We start from the raw sequence: 22970 nt of genomic DNA on the forward strand, positions 1-22970 counted from the left end.
CCCATAGGGAGGAGGACCAGCAGCTGGACACCCTGGGGCCATCAAGAGCTCATGCACTCCTATCTGCTAACCCCATTGCTGAATTCCTGAGTGTACATCTGCTAAGCTCACCAATAAGAGGGAGGACCTTGCCATCGTGAACCTTGTGCGTTTCTCAGCCTGTAATTGTCTGGATTGTGGCCACAAGGCTTTCGTCACAACGTTGGGATCCAGCGCTGGGCGTCCCATCACCGAAACACTCACCAAGAAGAGTGATGCTGATTGCAAATTGTGGTAAAATGAAGTGCTACGTACCTTTAAGAGAATGTAGTTAGTTGACTATATGACTGTATCGACCAATGGCTACACAGCGCGGGCTTCTTGGGTAGCTGTAAGTCTAGAGCTGGAGGTGATTGAAGAAGCACACATGGTGTTAGTGCTCTGTTCTTAGTTCCAATAAACTACCAGTGTTTGTTCAGTTAATCGGTCTCTCTGCCTATATTGTTTCAAGCAGCAACTAATGTGTTATTATCAAGGGTGCAGCTAGCATTCGCCGGACAAAGTGAACCTGATAACCAAAAATATAAAACAAATGAAGATATTTGGCAGACAATAGAGCCTTTGAGCACGCTCAAAAAGTGCACCTCGTAATGAAGGGAGCAGTGGGATAGGAGCAAGGCTGTACTGAAGCTGAAGTTTGCCCTTTATTAGCAACGACTCGTCACCTTGAGGACTTCATGGTGTCTGAGAATTTTGGAGTTCACAAGAGCCAGGGCTGGCCCAGAGGGTACAATGTGTGTCTTAAAGAGGAGGTAATTTAATGTCTGCCACGCATGTGGCTGAACATCATCAACTTCAGGTGATCCACATGCATAGTAAGGTGACGATAAAAGCTGGCCAGCATCCCCACTGAGAGTGCCGGATGTTAATGTCACAGAATTGTTACAGCACGGAAGGAGGCCATTCAGCCCATCGTGTCTGCACCGGCTCTCCAAATGAATATTATGACTTAGTGCCATTCTCCTGTCTTTTCCCCATAACCTCTATTTAAATAATCATCTATTGCCCTCTTGACTGCCTCAACGAACCTGCCTCCACCACACTTCCAAGCAGTGCATTCCAGATTCAAACCACTTGCTGTGTGTAAAAGATTTTTCTCACATCACATTTGCTTCTTTTGCAAATCACTTTAAATCAGTGCCCTCTCGTTCTCGATTCTTTTACAAACAGGAACACTTTCGCCCTATCTACTCTATCCAACCCCTTCTTGATTTTGAACACCTCTGTCAAAGGTGACACAGAGGACTGAGTCATCTCTGAATAGATGCACACCCATGGGACATCCTCAGCTGCCTTGGTCCAAGCGTCACCTGTCAGTTTCACCATCGAGGTTACACAGAATGAGTTGTCCTGTTGCTGGAGATGAATCTCCTTGAGGGGTTTTGTCACATTGAAGGCATACAGCTGTGAGCCTGCTGAGGATAGTGCAACAGCTCGTGGTTCTTGTAGGCTGCCACTGTGACTGGGAGGCTGGAGATATGCTTGAAGAGGCAGCACCTTCCGATGTCTGATGCCGGGACTCCCTCCTCCAGTTAGCACCTCATCTCAGCAAGGACACATGCTCCCAAGGCTTCATCATCCTTCAAAGGATCAGGACAATGTGAGCCTGGTGTGTAACTATTCACTCTCGTATTGAAGCGCATGGTTGAAATGGGAGTAATAGCAATCCTGGTGTTCATGTTGGCCCATGATGGAGGGCACTTGTCCAAGAGGGTACTCACTGCAACTCATCATCCTCCTCATGGAATCTGGTGGTAGAGAGGGCCTCAGACGCATGCCTGCCTATTCTGGCCCGTGCTGGGGCCTCTTCCCCTGCAGCCTCTGCTTCCTCCAACTCAACGCCCTCATCTCCTTCAAAGTCCTCATCAGAGGAGGTGTGCAGCTCCTCCATGTTGGCATCTGGCAAGTCCTTCCCCCTTTGCAATGCCAGATGCTGAAGAGCGCAGCAAGCCACCATGATCTATGAGACCCTCTGGGCACTGTACTGGAGTGCTATGCCAGATCTCAGAATCGCATGTTTAGGATCCCAATGGTGCGCTTCACCAATGTTTAGGTAGCATCATGGGCCTCAGTGTACTTTCTCTCTGCAGGAGTCTGAGGGTGCCGCACAGGCTTCATCAGGCACTTTGCGGGTACCCTTTGTCACTGAGGAGCCAATCCTGTGTGGTTCCTTGAAGATATCTGGGATCTGCAATCTACTCAAGATGTATGAGTCATGGATGCTTCCTGGGAATCTGGTGCCAACCTGCATGCTAAGTTTTTTATGGTCGCAAATCAACTGTACATTGAGTGAGTGTTGATGTATTGGTGTGCCTGTTGCCAGGGAGCTTTGATAGCCACATGAGTGCAATATATGGCGCCCTGCACCTGTGGAAATGCAGAAGTCTCAGCAAAGCTCAGTGCTCTGGTGTCCTGTCTGATCTCTGTCGAAGTTAATGTAATTGTGAGCCTTGGCAAAAAAGGGCATCTGTGACCTCATGTATGCATTTGTGCATAGACGCCTGAGAGATCCCACAGAGATCCCCAGTGGAGCCCTGGAAGGAGCCATTGCTATAGAAGTTCAGTCCAGCCATTACTTTCAGAGCTACCAGCAATGGATGCCCTCCCAGTCCCTGTGGCATCAATTCTTGGACAATGTGGCAAATGTGAGTCACCAGATGCCTGGACACGCAGCGGTGTCAGTGACACTGGTTCTTGCTCATCTGCAGATAAAACATATGAGTTCTTAGACCCTGGGTCTTGTGAGCCACCTACACATGACATCTCTGTGAGCCTCATCCACTGCTTCCAGAGGGGACCCTGCTGGCCCTTGGTTTTTGCTCTTCCCTTTGGTGAGCCAGGCACCTCTGTCACAATCTTCTCCTCCTCTCCTGCCTGTATGCAATTATGCAGGAAGCAATAAATCCAGGCTCCATCTTCCTGATGGTCTCCTCCCGGCAGGATCAGTGAGAAATAGACAAGAGTCAGCATTAGTCTCCAAGGGTACTCTTTCTATCAATGACTCATCAGTGAATGTGGGTTCAAGGGCGTTATTCCCATGTCGGCAACTACTCACATCGAAATGGCGGCCAGCGTGGGGTGCATATCAAGGTGCTCCCCCACCCCTACCTTTACATGACCAACTGCTATTACATTGCTTTGGCCAGGCGCTTGGATGTGCTGCTTTCAGCCCAGGCGCTAGGATCCTTACTCATTGCACTCTAATACTACACTCATTGGAATAAACATCTGGGGAAATGTTTAGTCAGGAAACAAGATTATTTGAGGGGGTCCTGAGGTTCCTCTTCAGTCAACCGTCCAGTGTCACGATTCCAACATGCTTCTGAAGCTTGTCCAGTCACTCAATTGCTCTGGAGTTCGATATCACTCTGGGGAATTTCCATGCTGTGAACAAGGGATTAAAACAAGGTGATCGGTTAGCGCTACTTTGCGGGATTAGCCTCACATGAATGCGCATTATTGCCTTACTTTCCTGATTCCCTGCATTGTCATTGAAAGATTTCTAAAATGTCTCAGCTGTGCCTCTCTCCTCATTTGGGAATGCACAGCTCAGTTAGGTGCCCCTTTAATTGGCCCTCTCAGAGCATGCAGCTCCGTCCAAATTGCCTACAGAGCCCCCACTATCAGAGCTTCTCCACATTTTAATTTTGTACTGTGCCATCGTTGCAGGTTGGAAGATGGTGGTGCTGAGCTCTCATTGCTAGACCAGTTTGGACCCTCCTTGTGTGAGTATGGAAACCCCTCCTATTGTCCTGGAGGAGCTTAGTGTTCAGGTTTCCCTCACTCCCAGAGTTCTCCATCCTCTGCCATGTTCCTTGATCCCTTCGTATTTGTGGTGAATTTCCACTTGTTAGCACCTGAATATTTTAAGGTGGATGTCCCTATACCCCGTGTGGACCTCACCCCTCCCCATTTTGAGGCCACTTGCACAGCTAAACATATAACCCCCCACCAATACACCATCGCTACCCTCACAATGCCTTTTCCTCCATCTATAGGCTGCAGATGCCTCCCCTGACTGAGTTTGTCACCTATGGCCCATAATGATGATGCCAGAAACCCCACGGACTGAGAATGTGATGTTACGACAACATCCTGTGTACAACATGCTGGGCAAGACTGAGACTGGACTGACATGCAACCACCACCGCCCACCCCACCCCCCCCCCACTCCTCCCGCCAAGCCCCCCCAACAAGACTGGGACAAGGGCAGTCTTTACCAGCTCAACAATGTAAACCGAAGCGCTTCTTCACTCAGCGCTCCTCCCATTCTGGCCCCAAGTGGCTTATGTCATTCGATAACATACTCTCTCCCCATCCTGGCACTGAGGACACTAAGCCCTGCATCCTCACCCAGCCGTGCATCTGAGTGTAACCTTCCCCATTCATACTCCCCGGTAGAGCCCTTGCCCTGCAGCCTCTTCTCATGCCTCAGTCCAGTTCCCATCCCCACTTCCCCAGTGTAGCCCTAACCCCGTAGTCCATTAAAAGCTACCCGCACCGTACCACTGGTCTAGTAGGTAGAGACTTGCCTCTGACACCCCCCTGAAAGTGATGTGGTGCTGCCTGCAAAACCTGGCGCTGATTACACATGCTGCATGATGCAAGGTAGGCAAACGAACCTCAAAGTCACAAGCAAAGTGCAGGTCGCCAGCTGCATGTCGCTTATATACCATTGTGAAACATGTTATTCTAATTACACACCAACATGCTCTGATGATCCAGCATGGGGGGATGATTCCAGTGAGTTGTCCTTCTAATGAGATGCAAATGTATTGAAATGACGTTCCTGATGTGCCGAGGCGGGAATCGCGGCCAGCCATTGACGGCTGGAGCGTACAATCACAAACAGGTTTTATGACGACATAAAACCAATTTTTGACCTTCTCACGATATTTTCCTCTCCCCCCCAGCATGACGCCTGCCGTTTACGGGAGTGGAAAATCCTAGCCAGAGATCACGGGAAGTTGGGAAGAGTCAAAGGTCACAAGAGAGTTGGGGTAGAATCAGAGGTCACAGGAGCGGTGGGAGGATGCAGAGACCATGAGAGGTTTGGGAGAAAGTCGGAGGTCACAAGGGGATTGGGGGAGAATCAAAGATTGCAGCGTTGTGGGGGGCAAGTCAGAGATCATGAGGGTTTGGGGGAGAGTCAGAGGTCATGGGAAAGCTGGGGGAGAGTCATAGACCAAGGTGGCTTTGGGGGAGTGTTAAAGGTCGCAAGGAGATTGGGGAGTTGGAGATCAATGGGAGAGGGTAGAGTCAGGGGGTCTGATTAGTTTGGAGAAGAGTCGTAGATCCTGTGGGGGTTGGAGAAAATTGGACATCACCGGATCTGTAAAGCAATTAGCTTTGTCGGCTAGAGACAGCACTCCCACTTCTCCTGGTACACAAGCAGTGCTGTAAATGCACTTACCTCATGGATCTGGCCCTTGGCGCCTCCTTTTATCTGTCAGGATTCACAAGTCCTAGGAAGCCTGATCTCCGTGAGTTAGAAACAAAAATAAGTTAAAAATGTAGGTACACAGCCTCTTTAATAGATTCTACTGACTGATCTACCTCCTGAGGGCAGTTTAATGGGTGACCCCCCCCACCCGGACCCACTTCCATCCAAACCGGAAGTGGCCAGGTTGGAAGAAGGTTGGGAGCAGGTTTCAGATTGTAAAGTTTTTTGGACTTAAATTTCTCCCTCACCCCCCCAACCAGGTTCCAGAAACTTTAGGCTTCCTTTGACTGGGTGGCAACTTCTTTTGTCCATTCATCCTTGCCAGAGTATTCCAGTACTTGAATTGCTCGCTTGTTTATGCTTATGCTGCAACAGTGCTCCTGGAAATGACTAGAACAGAGCCGTGTGCTGCACAAAACTTGCTTTCCGCAATCCACATTGGCTGCCTCTAATTATTTTCTCTTCATTTAGGTGTCACAGACAGGGGGGAGAGGTAGACTGAGACCCCCAATTCCTTTTCCCTTCTGTCCCTTATCAGTATAGATTAATTTTGATAAGGCTAATATGTATTCCCAAATCCCCATTAGCGTGCAGCAGACTTTCATGGATTTAAACAAGGAGTACTATTTATTCGTGCACTCACCCTGGGAAAGTCTATTTCTTTGTCAATCATACAACACATATCCAAAAAATTACAATTAAAGATAATAGTGCACTTCAACAAATATTAAAACCAAAAACAATATTTAGTAGTTCATGTGCCTCTAAGAGTCCAGTGAACAGGGGAATTTTTCCCACTCTGGAATTGAATTTCAGGTAAATTCAGATGGCTGGGGTCAAACCCAGATTAACTGCAGGTTTCCTTCGAAGTAAAGATTGTTCAGCAGATTGTATAGACAGGACCTAATGGCCGTTGTAACCAGAGGTCCAATTTCTTACAGGCTAACTCAGAGTTGTTCAAACAGTTTGGAGGAGGAAGCTTTTAAGAGACTTTAATCTTCATAGGCCTTCAAAAGGCAAGATGACAGCATTTATTTTGAAGTTATGATGTTGTCCCTGGTGTTCTGCAGACTGCCAGTTTTTGGATAAAAAGATTTCAAAATCAGAGGGTTGTTTCAATCACACAATGAATAACCATTGATGCACGATGGAAAGCAAATTGTGATTGTTCATTGCGAAGGAGGAGTTTCAGTCACATGGTCAAAAGCCATTGATACACAATAGAAGGTAGATAGTCATTTTTTGCACTTCATTTTGGATACTCAGTCTCAATAGCTGTCCGTTGTTACATGACAGACCCAGTCCCAGAGAGCCGGTTTATTGTCCCTGTGTTTTGGAGTAAGCCTTGACAATAACAGGTGTGAAATTCCACAGGAGAGTGCTGCTCATTATGATCTAATTCATAAATTGCAAAAGTCAGGTGATCCCTCAGCAGCCACCTTGCAGTACATCAGGGTCAATTTTGAAAGGAATACGGTTTTTTAAAAAATATATATCTTTATGCCTGCACTAGCATGACATAGATATTTAGTATTATTAGTAGTAATTTCATCTTTAAAGATTCATAGATTTTCCCTACCATTGATGTTAAACCAGTTGGCCTCTAATTGCCCACCATGAGGGGTGGGGGGCACTAGATATGGGAAAATGAAGGAAAAGTATTCATAAATTGATGCAAAGATTCTCAAGCGTTGCCTTTAAAGTGATATTTACAAGAATCCTACTGTACTCTTTCAAAACAGAAAGAGTTAATGTTACAATCTATGGCTACTCGAAGACAAACTGTGAGGACAAAAGGATCTTTCACTGTTAACATCTGTTTCTAATTAGCAGCTGGAGCTAGGCACATCCAGCCTTGTCAAGGTTTAATGGAGGGTTATGTTTTGTTGACCAAGAGAAGAAATACATAGAGTAATCTAACCTTTATCTTATATTGCAACATTATTTACAGGCAAAGTGAAATGGCTTTGCAACTAAATCAGGAATTATCTTACCAATGTTATATAAGACCAGACAATGTGAAAGAAGTTTGCAACTGATATTTTAAACACTAGATATGTGCACATCTAAGTTATTAGCAACAAATAAGGCAATTGTGCAAAAATGTGTATAACAGATTGAGTGTAATTAAATTAAGTTTTACCTTGGAGAATCAAATGTGTAAAAGATGAGGCTTTGACAGAAAAATGAGAATTTGATCATAGAAACCAGAGAAAAGACAGGTAGATGGTTTTTGCAAGAGAAATCTTAAGGGAATTCAGATAAATAATCGTATATCACTCGAATGTAAATTAAGCTCCTGAGAAAAGGAACAAAGTGCTACAAAGCAAGAGCAAGCATTGGAAGAAGGCTGAACTACTGCAAAAGGTGGGAATTCATCAGATTGGATACTCAAATATGGATTCAAGCAACTCAGAGAAAGAAGAGACCATTAAACTTGCAACACCAGCTTGAAGGGGTTGAATAAAATCTCAAAACATTTGCTGAACTGCTAGCTTATTGGCAATGAGCTAAACTAACTAAAGTTTAAGTATATCCAGAGGCTGGTTACTCAAAGCCACACATGTGCCTAGTCAGATATTACCTTGTTGCTGACTTTATGGCAGTTTTGGACATTGATTATAAGATAGTCATGTAATAGCTACACTGCAACTATCACTGAGCTACTATGATATACTTGAACTACCTTTGTAACCTCATATATTAATTCTTTCAGCTAATGATATCTACCTAACATCTTGAGTGTTATTACTGCTTATTATTATATTGCAGCTAATTACATTGTAATTTACAAGATAACAAAGAAATTTTAGTTCATGACATCATCATATGACTTCTATGTTGCAGATTTTTGGCAAGAAGAAGGTAACATATTCATTCAATATTCTAATAGGGTTTTGATAGGGTAAACATTATTATAACTTGGACTGGCTCAAGTGAGTTGCATTCAGACAATTTCCCCAGTTGTAGATAGTAAATTGTCAGATGGTTCTTTGATGAGAATTGTGGTTCTGGATTAATTGCAGCATTTCATTTTGAACTACACTATGAAATTGCAGTACAGTATTACCCAATACTATTACTAATTTTAATATCATTTTGTATTCCAATCATGTTATTAACAATTTACTTGTTTTTATTTGAATTTGTTTAGTTAATACAAAAAACAATAGTGACTTAAAAGGAATCTAAATTAATAATGTTTCCTGGAAACACAAAGAAATATGAATCACCTCGTTGCACGAAAAGCAACATGCAGTTCAGCAAATACCAGGGATCCTCTATAGAGCAAAACAGGCCCATCTGTTACCAAAAATATCCTAGGGACTAGTCTATATGGTCCTTACAGATGTTTGAAATAAATCTTATGAGATCCTTTAGGGCACATTAAAAATATTGTGTAACATTTTATATATAAATACATAATGGGTCAGGGCAACTAAAGATGCTTGTGACCAGATGTGCATATAACAGGAGATCAGCATCATTATTCAGTAAGGAGTAGAAGGAGCAAACTTGGGAATCAGTAATGATTTGCTTTTATACAAATGATATTAAGATAAATTAAGTGAAATAAACATGGGATTATGTTATTGTGACTGAAATACTTCTCCATCCAAAAGCACTGTTAATAATCTGCTGCATAAGTGATTTCATACTTATGGAATGAAAATGAAAAAAGATCCTGCCGAACAACCCGTCTTGCCTTTTTATGAGGAGGTGACATTGCAAGTGGACAGTGGAAAGCTTCACATTGTGGTGTAACAACATCTCTGAAATGCCTTTGACAAATACCACAGAGATTGCTTGTTACCGTAACTTAAATCAGTAGTTATTCAATATAAAATTTGCAAATGATCAAGAAATTGGCTGATAAGTAAAAAGTAGCAGATTCTTGTGAGGAGCATTATACCAGAGAGCAAGGTGTTATGATGCATGTTGGAAGGCGGTAACATTAAAAAAAACAAAATTCAACCTTTCAGTTAATAGCTGAAAGGGTGACACACAAGATTTCATGTTTCAAAACTTGTACTGTAACAAGAAAACTAGGAGCAACATTGACTAAACATTATTGCTGTAGGCAACTTATACTTAAAGCTGCCAAGCAGAACTTGTCCATTTTATTTTTAACACAAACAAAAATCTCACTTCATAATTATACTTTACACTGTCCCCTAGGTAGACATTTAAATGACCTGAAACCAGTCCAAAGTAATTCTGAGGTCCCGAGGGCTTACTTCCATTCTTTTCCCTTCCAAGCTTGGTAATTTATTATTTCAGAATTGTCTTTCACTGTAAGGGTTTTTTTCTGGAGATTCTTTCTCGAGCATAAGCTAGGCAAATCTTCCAACCCCATTTCAAACCATCATGAATTTGGTCTTTTCAATCCCAGCGCAATCTCCCACCACATTCCTGTGCAGTGAACCATTGAGGCTTTTGGCCTCTATCTGTTGTCTCCTTCCTGGATCCTGGCAGATTGCCTGTGTCTGTGAGTTTTCAGGAAAATCATAGAAACCCTTCCCTTCTCAAAGCTCATATCCATGGCAATGTGAATCAGATTGGCCTTGATTCCAGATAGAAATGCTGATTAGCTATCCTTGATACCCCAACTTGTATTTTTATCTTGGAAGTAAATGGAAAGTTTAAAGCATAACTGTTTAGAACCTGACATTCTCAACACTTTGGGACTTTGGAGACCAGAAGTCTAACCATTGTAACCACAGATGCTGCTGCCATTGACTCCAAGTGTGAACACCAAAACAACTCAACCTTCCTTTAATCTTTAACAGCCAAACAACCCAGGACTGTTGTTAGGCAGACTTCAGAACAAGTCACATGACCCCCTTCATGTTACCCTACATTAAGACACATTCCTAAATCAATTAGACCTCATATTTGTAACAAAGCAAGTGCTGATATGAATATCAAAAGGACATCTTCTATTTCTTATGCATATTAACAACTTGGATTCACAAGCAATGCCAATCTAGGTGGTCTGTTGAATTTGAGGAAGCATCATGAAAACTAAAATTTGAGTTAGATAAAATATATATGTAGATAGAAAGGTAGCATATGATATTCAATTTGCACGTCAGCGCACAAGAAGAATAAATGAAGGAGTAAGTACACCTGCAGCATTTTTAACTGCAACGTAGCAGCAATTGACAAAACAAATAAAATGTTAAATTACATAGACAAAACAATAAATTACAAGTTTGAAAAAGTCACGTTTAAAATGTACATTGCTCTCACCAGACTTTACCAAAGTGAAAACTGATTTGGGAGTGCATATTAGGAAATTGAGCACTCTCAGCCTGTGCTTTCTCATGCATTGATTTTAATACATGGGAAATCACAGACCGGGTGCAGAATTTCCTGATACATGCTCCTAGCACATAATAGAATTGTGGAAGCAGAAAATTCTCTCCAACTCCCACCCCACCCCCCCACCCCACCCTTATTGTATTTGTATTTAGTTTGGTCACAGAGTCAAAGGGGAATAGTCAAGCAGAGAAGAGCCACAGGATTAATCTGTTTTGTTGCACAAGTAAATAATAAGGAACACAAAGGAGGACGTTACGGCCTTAATGAAGAAAAGAAAGAATTGGATATATATGCTGGTTTCCACATCTCAAAGCATTCATAGTCATGAATTACTTTGATAGTGTAGTCACTACTTTGTAAGTGTAAAACAATGGCAACCAATTTGTGCACAGCAAATCAGGTGAATAATCAGTTAATTGCTTTTTGGCGGAGGAGGAATGTTAGCCAGAACACAAGGCAAACTCCCCGCTCTTCCTTCAACAGTGTTATAGGGCCTTTTATGTCCATCTGGACTGGCAGACAGGGCCTCAGTTTAGCATCTTAACTGAAAGACAGCAGTTCAATGGCACTGAAGAGTCAACATAGATTATGGGCTGAATAATTGGGGCCCCTCCAAAAGTGGGAACAAAGGTTGGAGGTGGAAGGCCCCAAAAATATTAGCACTGGAGGCATGTCAGTTACAGGGCGCCATTCCCAGCGCTGGCAATGCTCACCAGGGCAGTGAAGAGTGGGACTGAAATCCTGCTCACCTCCCAAAAGGGTCCGATCAAAGCTGTTTAAAAGCTTGTTGAGAGCTTGTCAAAGTTGGATTTTTTTGAAGGGATACATGGTTACCCACACCTTTAGAAAGAGATCTTCTGAAGGGAGACATGTAAAGCATGGGGAGGCAGTCATGGTTGCCCTAGGGCATTACCCGTACCCCATAAGAGGGTTAGCGGGGCAAAGGGGACTCAGGATGGTATGAAGGTGTCCTTGGCACTGCACAGGTGCAGGGAGAGTGGTCCTAGTCATTGAACAGCATTGGCACCACCTGGCATCGCAGAAACAGAAGAGCACAGGGAAAGACTGTCAGATTTTGGGTCCAGTGGCAATGGGAGTAAACACCCTCTGCAGCAAGGGTGGAAACCCAAGCAGCAGGAGAGCATGGGGAGGGAAAGGCAACAAAGGCCATACCCTCAACCCAGGATCTACTGCCGAAGACACAATTACCTGGAGATGGCTCACTGTTGCAGCAGACTATGTCACTCCAGCTAGATGGTTACACACATTTGTGCCCTCATCACTAAAGGCCTCACACTTTGCAGCATTGGTTGCCATGCTCTGTCAATGACCATCAAAGGCACTATATCCTTGAACTTCTTAGCTTCAGGTTCATTCCAAGAGTCAGCTGTGGATGTTGGTGGCATCTCATAAGCAACTGCTATTATGATACAGCCAATGGTAAATGCTGAGCTGTTCAAATCCCAGGGGGAAACTTGAAAAAACTGTCACAACCTATTTTGCAATTTGTATGTTTCAAGATACAGGCTTTGAATTCAGTAGTAATAAGACCACCGGTTGTAAGTACATACAAATGTCTACAAAATTACTACTATAATAACTAAAAAACTCCCCTAATTAATCTGACTCCTAGTTACACCTCCGTTAAAGCAACAGTAAAACACATCGATTTAAAAAGACCCCTGGCAAAGCACACCCTGGACAGTCAAATTCAAAATGAGTTTCTTTCAACTCTGGATCCTTGCAGACAGCAGCTTGAGGCTTACAGGCTGGAGGCTTTTGATCTTAGAATCCCTCCTCTTTTATCAACAGCCTTTTCTTCCTTTATACATATTTTCCTCTTTGAATGAAAATTCTCATTGTATCACCCTTTTTTTTACCTCAATTAACAATAAAATCCCTTTCATAGCACCAAATTTATTAGTAAGCTTTGCAAAAAAAAATAAACTGTTTTTAGCTTCTTCTGGCTAGATGTGATATTTCACCCATTCTTTTGAATGGTTTATTTAAAAATTGCCCCCTTTTCACTTCACCTTGTAACTTCTGTGGTTACCTAATTACCATTTCAAACCTACTTCTCTACTATACATCAAAGTCTCTAGGCCAGCTGGCTTTAATCCAATTAAGACACACACACACACACACACACACACACACACACATAGACACAGACTAAACTTTATTTAAGAATAATTTCCAATAACATTATTATATTTTATTGACTCTGCACACCATTGCATCTTGCAAGTCACTGATGTCCTCTTTGCCAGACCTGGACAATACATTCAATTCACAACAGATGTGGCCTCGCAGGCACAGAGGGCGGTGGGTGTTGCTGCCATGGCTGGATTCCTCCACGTGCAGGGCATCATTGATTGCACCCATGTGACCATCAAGGCACCCAGCAACTGCCCACTCAGATTTGTCAAGAGTAAGGGCTTCCACTCCCTCAATGTTCAACTGGCCTGCAACCACATAAAGCTTCCTCCATGTATTTTTATATTTGTTCTTGGGATGTAAGCATCGCTGAGAAGGTCAGCATTTATTGCCCATTTCCAATTTCCTTTGAACTGAGTGACTTGCTAGGCCATTTCAGAGGGCAGTTAAGAGTCAACTACATTGCTGTGGGCCTGGAGTCACATGTACATCAGACAAGGTAAGGACCTTACTCATCCCTATCCGTCTTATGATGATAAATATAATTCCAGGGAGTAAAGAGGATACTTCTTTCTATACATTTGAAAAAATACTTGTATATAAAAGCTTCATCATCTAATTGTGCACCTTGTATAAAAACATGGAGCTAAATGTTTTAACTGACAAGTTCCATGACACATTCATTTTAGCTTATGGCAGGATCTGAGCATTTTATTATATTGCCCTCTCTGCTGCCCTCTCTGTTGGGAAGATGTTCAATAATGGCTATGTGTACACGTTAATCTTTTGCTAATGGAAGACACAACACACAGATAATGAGGGTGGAATGGAATTATTTGTCACAGTTCATTTGAGAAATTAAAGAATGAAGAATATTGTGACAGACTTTTTGGAACTTCTATATATTGATGTTTTTTTTAATTCATTTACGGGATGTGGGCTTCGCTGGCGAGGCCAGCATTTGTTGCCCATCCATAACTACCCCTCAGAAAGTGGTGGTGAGCTGCCTTCTTGAACCACTGCAGTCCCTGTTAGGGAGGGAGTTCCAGAATTTTGACCCAGCGACAGTGAAGGAACATCGATATTTTTACAATGCAGGACGGTGAGTGGTTGGAGGGGAACTTCCAAGTGGTGGTGTTCCCACCTCTCTGCTGCCCCTTGTTCTTTTAGATGGTAGGTGTCATGGGTTTGGAAGGTGCTGCCTAAGGAGCCTTGGTGAGTTACTGCAGTGCATGCTGTGGATGGTATACATTGCTGCCTCTGTTCATCGGTGGTGGAGGGAGTGGATGTTTGTGGAAGATGTGCCAATCAAGAGGGCCGCTTTGTCCTGGATGGTGTCAAGTTTCTTGAGTGTTATTGGAGCTCCACTTATCCAGGCAAGTTGAGGAAAGTTGAGCGGTTTGAAAGATTTCTCCATATGTGCACATCATATTCAGGTACACGTTGAGTCCGCAAGGAATATAATTGAAAAAAATGGCACGGAGGGCATATCTGGAGGACAATGGGGGGGAATTCAACCCTAACAAAGAGGACTGATATAATTACAAATGAAGGTCACACATTTGGCTGAAGTGGATAAAATAGATGAGGGTAAAGTAAATGTTTTCCTCACCATAATGGGGCCAGATGTTTTTGAGGTAGCGTCGAACCAATGTTGCCCCTGAGACCCCAGTACCATGGAGTATTCTGAAATTAATAAGATTCTGGACTCATATAATGGCACGACTAGGAATGATATTGCACTGAGAGTTGCGTTCCATGAAAGGAAGCAGTTGCCATGTGTGATTGTTGCAGATTATATTCTTGAATTAAAGAAATTCTCTCAACACTGGGTATGACTTGAATTTAGAAATCAAGCTTTGAGGGACATTTTTAGGAAGCCTAAGGAACAATAAAATCCAGACCAAGCTTTTAAGCAAAAGCAATAATCTGACATGGAAGGAGGCCTAAGATGAGGCCACTGCCATGGAAATGACAGAAAAAGGGCAGAACTTTCTGCTTCAGAGATTAGGTGTGATGGCAGGCAAGGAAAACGGTACATTTCCCACTGGCCAGCATGGCAGGTTTCCACACCAGGTTGCCTACTTTTCAATTTATTATATATGCATGAATGTGAAGCACGTCATATCTCATGGGAGTAGGGCTGGGATTCATCCACCCCACTATGACCTCATCGGATCATCTTTCCAGGCACCATATTTAAACTGTACCCACACACATCATTCACTCTCTACAGCCCAGGATGGTCATGGTGAGTGACAGCCCTGAAAGGTAAGAAGCTTACTGCCCCTAAGTTCAGCGACAGTGTGCTAAGGGAACTTCTGGACACTGTGGAGGCACACCAGGACATCCTTTATGCCCTGTGATGGCAGAAAGAACCTACCAACCTCACCACATCAGCTTGGGTGCAGATTGCCAGGGCAGTTAGTGCCAACGGTCCTCAGAAGAGGACCCCCATCCAGTGCAAGAAGAAAGAATGATCTCATCCACTCCGCTGGGGTAAGTCAAACTTCTCCTCACTCTCAACTCACACTCTCACAAGCCCATCAGGCCTTCGCAGGGTTACAGTCCACAGGGATCTCACACACTGCCATCACAAGGGACATCACCACTGACTCTCTCACACACACTTTGACATCTTCATCTCTTCTCACATCCTGTACAGCTCGTGTCCTCAGCACTTACACAAATCCACTCAGCACCTAAAGTAGGCAGGCATTCTCATCACCTGCCTAGGCACCCAGACTGCTCACAGTCTGTATGTTTTTATGTAGGAGAAGATCAGATACAACAAAACAGAGATCCCAGACGAAGGGGGGATGCCTGAACTCAGGCCCCTCACCATCTATGAAGAGCGTGTGGCAGAGCTGGATGGCAAGGGCCAGGAATGTGCCTGCACTGAAGGTGAGACCAGCATCTCCAAGCCAGTGAGAACTCATTAACAGGTCATGGTCACCCAACAAAACTGTGAGTGCTTTGTAATGTTGTTGCTTATGCAGCCTATCACTAATTATCTCTTCTCACTTTGACAGGCACCAGCAGCAAAAGGAAGAGGTCCAACAACAGCCAGCCATCAGCCTTGGCCTCTATACCACCTCGGGTGAGGATCCTGAGGGCACACCGGATGAAGACCTGTCACAGCGTTCACCAAAACCCTCCGCTAGCGCAGAGACACACACCTTGGTGGGACCTAGATCGAGAACAGGCTAAGGATCACAATCCAGTAAGCACAGCACAGATTTGGATCCGCAGCAGGAGAGACAGGGACATCCAAGATCACCGGCACTCATAGGACTGCTGGAGGCCAGGTTCCTGCGGAGTCCAAGTCAGATGATGAGTCTCTGGGCTCAGCCATAACACAGATGTTGGAGCTGCAAAGACAGACACAGGAACATCAAGCAAGGTTTCCGGGGGCCATCACCAGATTGCAACAGACAATGGAGGAGTCTGTGCGGATTCAATCTAAAGGCATTGCGCTGCACCAAGGTCAACACTGGTAGGATGGCAACTGCCATGGAGACCTTGGTCTGGGATTTTGCACCTGATCTGCACCAGGATCTGTACTCCATCACTCTAGGCAGAGGTGGGATTCATCAGTGGCTAAACAAGAGGGGGACGGAGCAACTCAACCTCACTCCAGGTGCCCCTTCTCCTCAAGGAGTCAGATGAGGGTCTTCAGGCACCCAAAGGGAGGACAACCTGTCTGCTGGACATCCCAGGGCCAACCACCCAGGTGACTCCAAGAGAGTCCAGCCGGTCGCAATCCCTTCTGCCTGAGACCCCCATCATCTGCAGGTCCACAGGCTGAGGAGGGTGCACCTGCCCCCCAGCAGGGGGCTCAGAGCATGCTGGGGCAGTCCAGGCCTCAGCCCTCCAGAGGATGTCTGCCAAGGTCATCACAGACAACAGGGCGTAGCAGTCAGCAGGCTGCCTCCGCCTCTGCTGTGGATGCTGGGGAAGCATCTAGTTGTAACGGTGGTGTAAGAAAAATTAAATACTAAGAGCACAAATATAGCATGGTGTCCACAATCTGTATAGAATTTCCAGAAATGTAAATAGATTTTGACTCATTCCTCTTCACATGTTGTGTATGCCTCTTCTATCTGACAGTATGCTCCGTGGTCAGTCAAGTGTCACAAATGCACCCCCATCTCCTCCCAGATGTCCTATCACCTGCCTCTGCTTCATGGTGTCTAGAACCATCTCTTTACAGTGCCTGTATGTTCTCTGCACAGTATTGACAAGAGTGAAACGTCTGCCTTTAAGGAATTTGTGGTTGGCTGAGGCACCTCTGAGGCCTGCTTTTGAGGTTTGTTTAATGTTGCCTCAGGAGTTTAGAACCTAGAGGCTGCTTTAGTCTCCTGATGTTTCTGCGTTGCAGAGTGCTCAATGTGGATGTTACAGAGTCAAATGGTGATGCGCATGGAATCGGGGCATCTTTCACTGGCCTCCATGTACTTTCCATAAGCCTTGAGTGAGCTTTACATATGAACCCAAACTCAGAGCTGCTATGGCCTCCTCTCTGTCTGCAGCGTTATCTCTTGCCCTCATGTACATCTGAACATCACCCAACATTAGTCCCCACCTTCCCACCTCCATGATTTGGAGCTATGAGCCTCGCTGACAGATGTTGAACCTTGCAATTCGTGCTAGATGTTTAAAACTGTGTGACCTAGGAGCTGTCTGTAGAGGCCCCAGATGCCTGACCTAGACATGGGAGGGTGCAGGACTGGGCCAGAAGGTCTAGCTAGCGTCTTGTCACATTAACTCTCTGCCAGCTCTGAGCAATAATGTGCAACTTACCATCGCATTGGTGTGCTTGGGTTCCTTGGGCATATGTCAGACTGTTGGAATAAAAATGTGGAGGCCTCAAATGGAATCAGAGTGAGGCTCCAAGACATCAGATATGTGCTCTTTATTATCAACAGTTGGGGTCCTCAAGGCCCAGATGCAGTGTCATCATTTTTGCTCGAACCCATAAATGCCACAGCTAGGCAGCACGGAGACACTGGGACACTACAACCAGAGGCATGTCCGTGAGTGCTTGCCAGATATCAGACTATGCTGCGCCTGAAGGTTTCACGGTCCACTAAAAGGTGAACTGAAGTGTAGCCTGACATCCGTTACTGAGAGGTACAGATGACTGCGTCCTGAATAAATGTCTAATGCTGGGGACTGAGTATGATGATGAGGCCTGAATACTTGTCTTGCTTGAACATTGTCTGTGTGGACAAAACGTGGTGTGGATTCAGAATCAATCTCATGCAAGAAAGAAAGAACCAACGAGCGATGATTGTTCTCCTTGAGACACCTTGCCAGACAGCAGGCATACTGCCACGTGAACATTAAGCATTGTAATGCTGTCCCTGCCTCTTGAAGGCTGCCATAGGCAGTGAAATGGTGCGATGCTTGAAGAGACTTTATTTTAAATTCATTCACAGGATGTGGGCTTTGCTGGCTGGGCCAGAATTTATTGCCCATCCCTAGTTGCTCATGAGAAGGTGGTGGTGAGCTGCCTTCTTGAACTGCTGCAGTCCATGTGGTGTAGGTATACCCACAGTGCTGTTAGGGAGGGAGTTCCAGGATTTTGACCTAGCGACAGTGAAGGAACGGTGATATAGTTCCAAGTCAGGATGGTGAGTGACTTGGGGACCCCAATTGTTGATAATAAAGAGCAAATATCCAATGTCTTGGAGCCTCACTCTGATTCCAAGAAAACTTCCAGGTGGTGGTGTTCCCATCTATCTGCTGCCCTTGTCCTTCTAGATGGTAGTGGTTGTGGATTTGGAAGATGCTGTCTAAGGATCCTTGGTGAATTCCTGCAGTACATCTTGTATCTTGTGGATAGTACACACTGCTCCTACTGTACATCAATGGTGGAGGAAATGAATGTTTATGGATGCGGTGCCAATCCAGTGGGTTGCTTTGTCCTGGATGGTGTCAAGCTTCTTTAGTGTTGTTGGAGTTGCACTCATCCAAGCTATTGGGGAGTATTCCATTACACTCTTGATTTGTGCGTTGTAGATGGTGACAGGTTTTGGGGAGTCAAGAGATGAGTTACACCCCGAAAGATTCCTAACCTCTGACCTGCTCTTGTAGCCATAGTATTTATGTGGCTAGTCCAGTTCATTTTCTGGTCAATGGTAACCCCCAGGATGTTGATAGCGGGGGATTCAGTGATGGTAATGCCATTGAATGTCAAGGGGCAATGGTTAGATTCTATCTTGTTGGAGATGGTCATTGCCTGGCACCTGTGTGGCACGAATGTTATTTGCCACTTGTCAGCCCAAGCCTGGATATTGTCCAGGTCTTGCTGCATTTGGACATGGACTGCTTCAGTATCTAAAGAGTCATGAATGGTGCTAAACATTGTGCAATCATCAGCGAACGTTCCCATTTTTGACCTTATTATGGAAGGGAGGTCATTGATGAAGCAGTTGAAGACGATTAGGCTGAGGACACTACCCTAAGGAACTCCTGCAGTGATGTCCTGGAGCTAAGTTGACTGACCTCTAACAGCCACAACCATCTTCCTTTGTGGTAGGTATGATTCCAACCGGTGGAGAGTTTTCCCCCTAATTCCCATTGACTCCACTTTTGCTAGGACTCCTTGATGCCACACTCGGTTAAATGCAGCCTCGATGTCAAGGGCAGTCACTCTCACCTCATCTCGGGAATTCAGCTCTTTTGTCCATGTTTGAGCCAAGGCTGTAATGAGGTCAGGAACTGAGTGGTCCTGGTGGAACCCAAACTGGGGTTAGTGAACAGTTTATTGCTAAGCAACTGCCAATTGATAGCATTGTTGATGACCCCTTTCATTGCTTTACTGATGATCGAGAGTAGACTGATGGGACAGTGATTGGCCAGTTTGGATTTGTCCTGCACTTTGTGTACAGGACATACCTGGGCAATTTTCCACATAGCCATGTAGATGCCAGTGTTGTAGCTGTATTAGAATACCTTGCCTGTGGGTGCAGCAAGTTCTGGAGCTCAAGTCTTCAGTATTATTGCCGGAATATTGTCAGGGCCCATAGCCTTTGTGCTATCCAGTGCCTTCAGCTGTTTCTTGATATCACGTGGAGTGAATTGAACTGGCTGAAGACTAGCATCTGTAATGCTGGGGACCTCCAGAGGAGGCCAAGATGGATCATCCACTTGGCACTTCAGGCTGAAGATTGTAGCAGAAGCTTCAGCCTTAGTCTTTTGCGCTGATGTGCTGGGCTCCTCCATCATTGTGGATGAGGATATTTGTAGAGATTACTCCAGTGAGTTGCTTAATTGTCCACTGCCATTCACAACTGGATATGACAGGACTGCAAAGCTTAGATCTGACCTGTTGGTAGTGGGATTGCTTAGCTCTGTCTATCACTTGCTGCTTATGCTGTTTTGCACATAAGTAGTCCTGTGTTATAGCTTCACCAGGTTAACACCTCATTTTTAGGTATGCCTGGTGCTGCTCCTGGCATGCCCTCCTGCACTCTTCACTGAACCAGGGTTGATCCCCTGGCTTGATAGTAATAGTAGGGTGGGGGATATGCCAGGCCATGAGGCTACAGACTGTGCTTGAGTACAATTCTGCTGCTGATGATGGCCTACAGCGCCTCACGGATGCCCAATCTTGAGTTGCTAGATCTGTTCGAAATCTATCCCATTTAGCACAGTGATAGTGCCACACGATGGGGGGTATCCTTGATATGAAGGCAGGATTTCATCTCCACTACGACTGTATGGTTGTCACTCCTACTGATATTGTCGTGGACAGATGCATCTGCGGCAGGCAGGTTGGTGAGGATGACGTCAAGTACTTTTTTCCCTCTTACAGTGAGGGAACTATCCTGCCACAGACCCACTCTATGTCCTTTAGGACTCAACCAGCTCAGTCAGTGATGGTGCTACCGGGTCACTCTTGGTGATGGATATTGAAGTCTCCCACCCAGAGTACTTTCTGCGCCATTGCCACCCTCTTAGTCCCTGCATTCCAGGAGGATGATGACGACATGCAGTGGGGACAATCCATTGATCTGCACATAGCTTATGTGAATGTCTGACTCCTGTCTGGCTGATGGCACCTCACTTGCGCTCTGTGAACAGGGTCATATCATGGAGATGCAGCTGGGTAACTTCAATTCTCCTGATCCTATGACATCCTTCTTGAGCTGAACCCTTCAGAACCACACTGTCACTGGACACAGATGCTGATGAGATGGGGAGTCAGCCATATTTCAAAGGTGTTGGGAGCACACAGAGAGAATGACGGAACTCTGTGCTGTCAGCCCAGGACATTCTGGCAGCAATAATAAGCCCCATCGAGGTGCAGGCAATGACAGTTAATGCGCACCATCAATGTGCTGGGAAGGTTACACAAAGCATAGGGATGAGGCCAAGGACTGAAAAACCTACCTTTATCTTGAGCAGGGACCAATGTTTCACATCTGAGTGACATGGACTCTGCTCATCAGAACAAGGAGCCATAGGCAAGGAGATATTCTTGGGAGTTTATTAACAAAGTAAACATTATGTACAAGTGATTAACACACTCACTGAGGCTGTGCAACAAATAGCCAAGTGGTTATGGTACTGGGTTTGTAACCCCAAGATCAAGAGTTCAAATCTCACAATGACAAACTATGAAACAATGTAACTTCATCTGAAACAGATAGAAATGGGATTGTACTCGAAAGAGTTACATCTTCCTAACCCTGCTGTTACATCTTGGTGCTCTCCCTGGCAGAATGGCAGAGATCATTCATCCTCTTATGGCACTGCGTGGCTGTCCTCTTTTGCAGGACATTGGCACTGACCACCGCCACCACTACCTCCCATGCTGGATTTGTCACCTTGATGCTGGCCTTCGCCCAGAGTGGGGGTAGAGGACATCACGGCAGGCCACCACTGCATCCAGTAGGCACTTGAGGGAGGCATCAGTAAATTTGGGGGTAGCATCTTTCCTCCCTCTGGCAGCCATGACTTTGCAGCAGCTTCCTATTCAGTGAAGGGTGTTAGCTCTTTGCAGGGACGGCCTTTAAATATGGCACCCGGTTTAGTGAAGTCCTGATGTGATGACAGGGCAGGTGAATGAAAGGCCGCCTGGCCAACGACCTGACATGTTTCCTGGGAATGCATGATTAACGAAGCGGGTTTGGGATGATACAGCGTGAAAGTCTGCCATTGCAGCCTACAGGTAAAATATCCTTTTTCCCGCCTGTTACCGCACATACTGTAAAATTGATTCCGCCCAATGAGTCCACTGATTTTACTCTGTTTGAATTAGTTTATAGGCACCAATTGTGAGGGCCTCTGAAACGAATCAAGGAGAGGTTTTTAGAACAAAAAGAGGAAGTCTCCATGTCAGACTATGTAACGGTGTTCCAGGAGCGACTCATGGAAGCCTGTGATGCGGCCCAAAGATGCTTAAAAATCTTCCAGACAGCTATGAAGAAACAGGCAGACAAATATGTCAGGACCCAGATCTTTCAGCCAGGAGACTACGTGTTAGTGCTCCTACCAATACCAGGTGAATCCAAAAAAGCCTGGTTCAATGGCTCGTACAGAGTAGCAAAGAATCTTGAGGAAGTAAACTATTAAATGAGGCTCCAGGTTTGGGGGAAATAGCAAAGGTTGTGTCACGCCAACATGATAAAGCAATATCACAGCTGAGAGGTGGGCAAGCAGGTAACGGTCTGTCCCATTGCCACCAACCTAGAGGATAAGGGTAGCAGTGGGGATGAATTGGAGGGAGACGTTGGTGAGACCCATATTGAACACCCTAATGCCAGCTAACTAACACAGAGATACTAGTGAACTTAGACTCCTTATTCACCCACCTAAGTGCAGAACAGTGAGCAGGCTTGGTGAGACTCCTCACTGCATTTAAAGGCTAATGGAGAGACAAGCCAGGCTTCACCACACTAGCTCTACATGATGTGGATGTGAGAGAGGCCCTCCTGTAAGGCAACAACCATTTTGTCTGGCCCAGAGAAGCTGGCCCAGGTTCGGGAAGAGATTA

General features: G+C 45.1%; 1 long non-coding RNA gene across 1 annotated transcript in view; it reads left to right on the top strand.

The window, feature by feature from the left end:
* Window positions 1-22970, top strand: part of LOC121289484 — a 93082-nt gene that overhangs the window by 54536 nt on the left and 15576 nt on the right. Inside the window, exon 2 of the long non-coding RNA XR_005945584.1 lies at window positions 22236-22478. This is a non-coding gene — a long non-coding RNA (uncharacterized LOC121289484). The remainder of the gene's footprint in view (window positions 1-22235; window positions 22479-22970) is intronic.

This window comes from Carcharodon carcharias, chromosome 2 (assembly GCF_017639515.1).
Source record: "Carcharodon carcharias isolate sCarCar2 chromosome 2, sCarCar2.pri, whole genome shotgun sequence".
NCBI lineage: Eukaryota > Metazoa > Chordata > Chondrichthyes > Lamniformes > Lamnidae > Carcharodon > Carcharodon carcharias.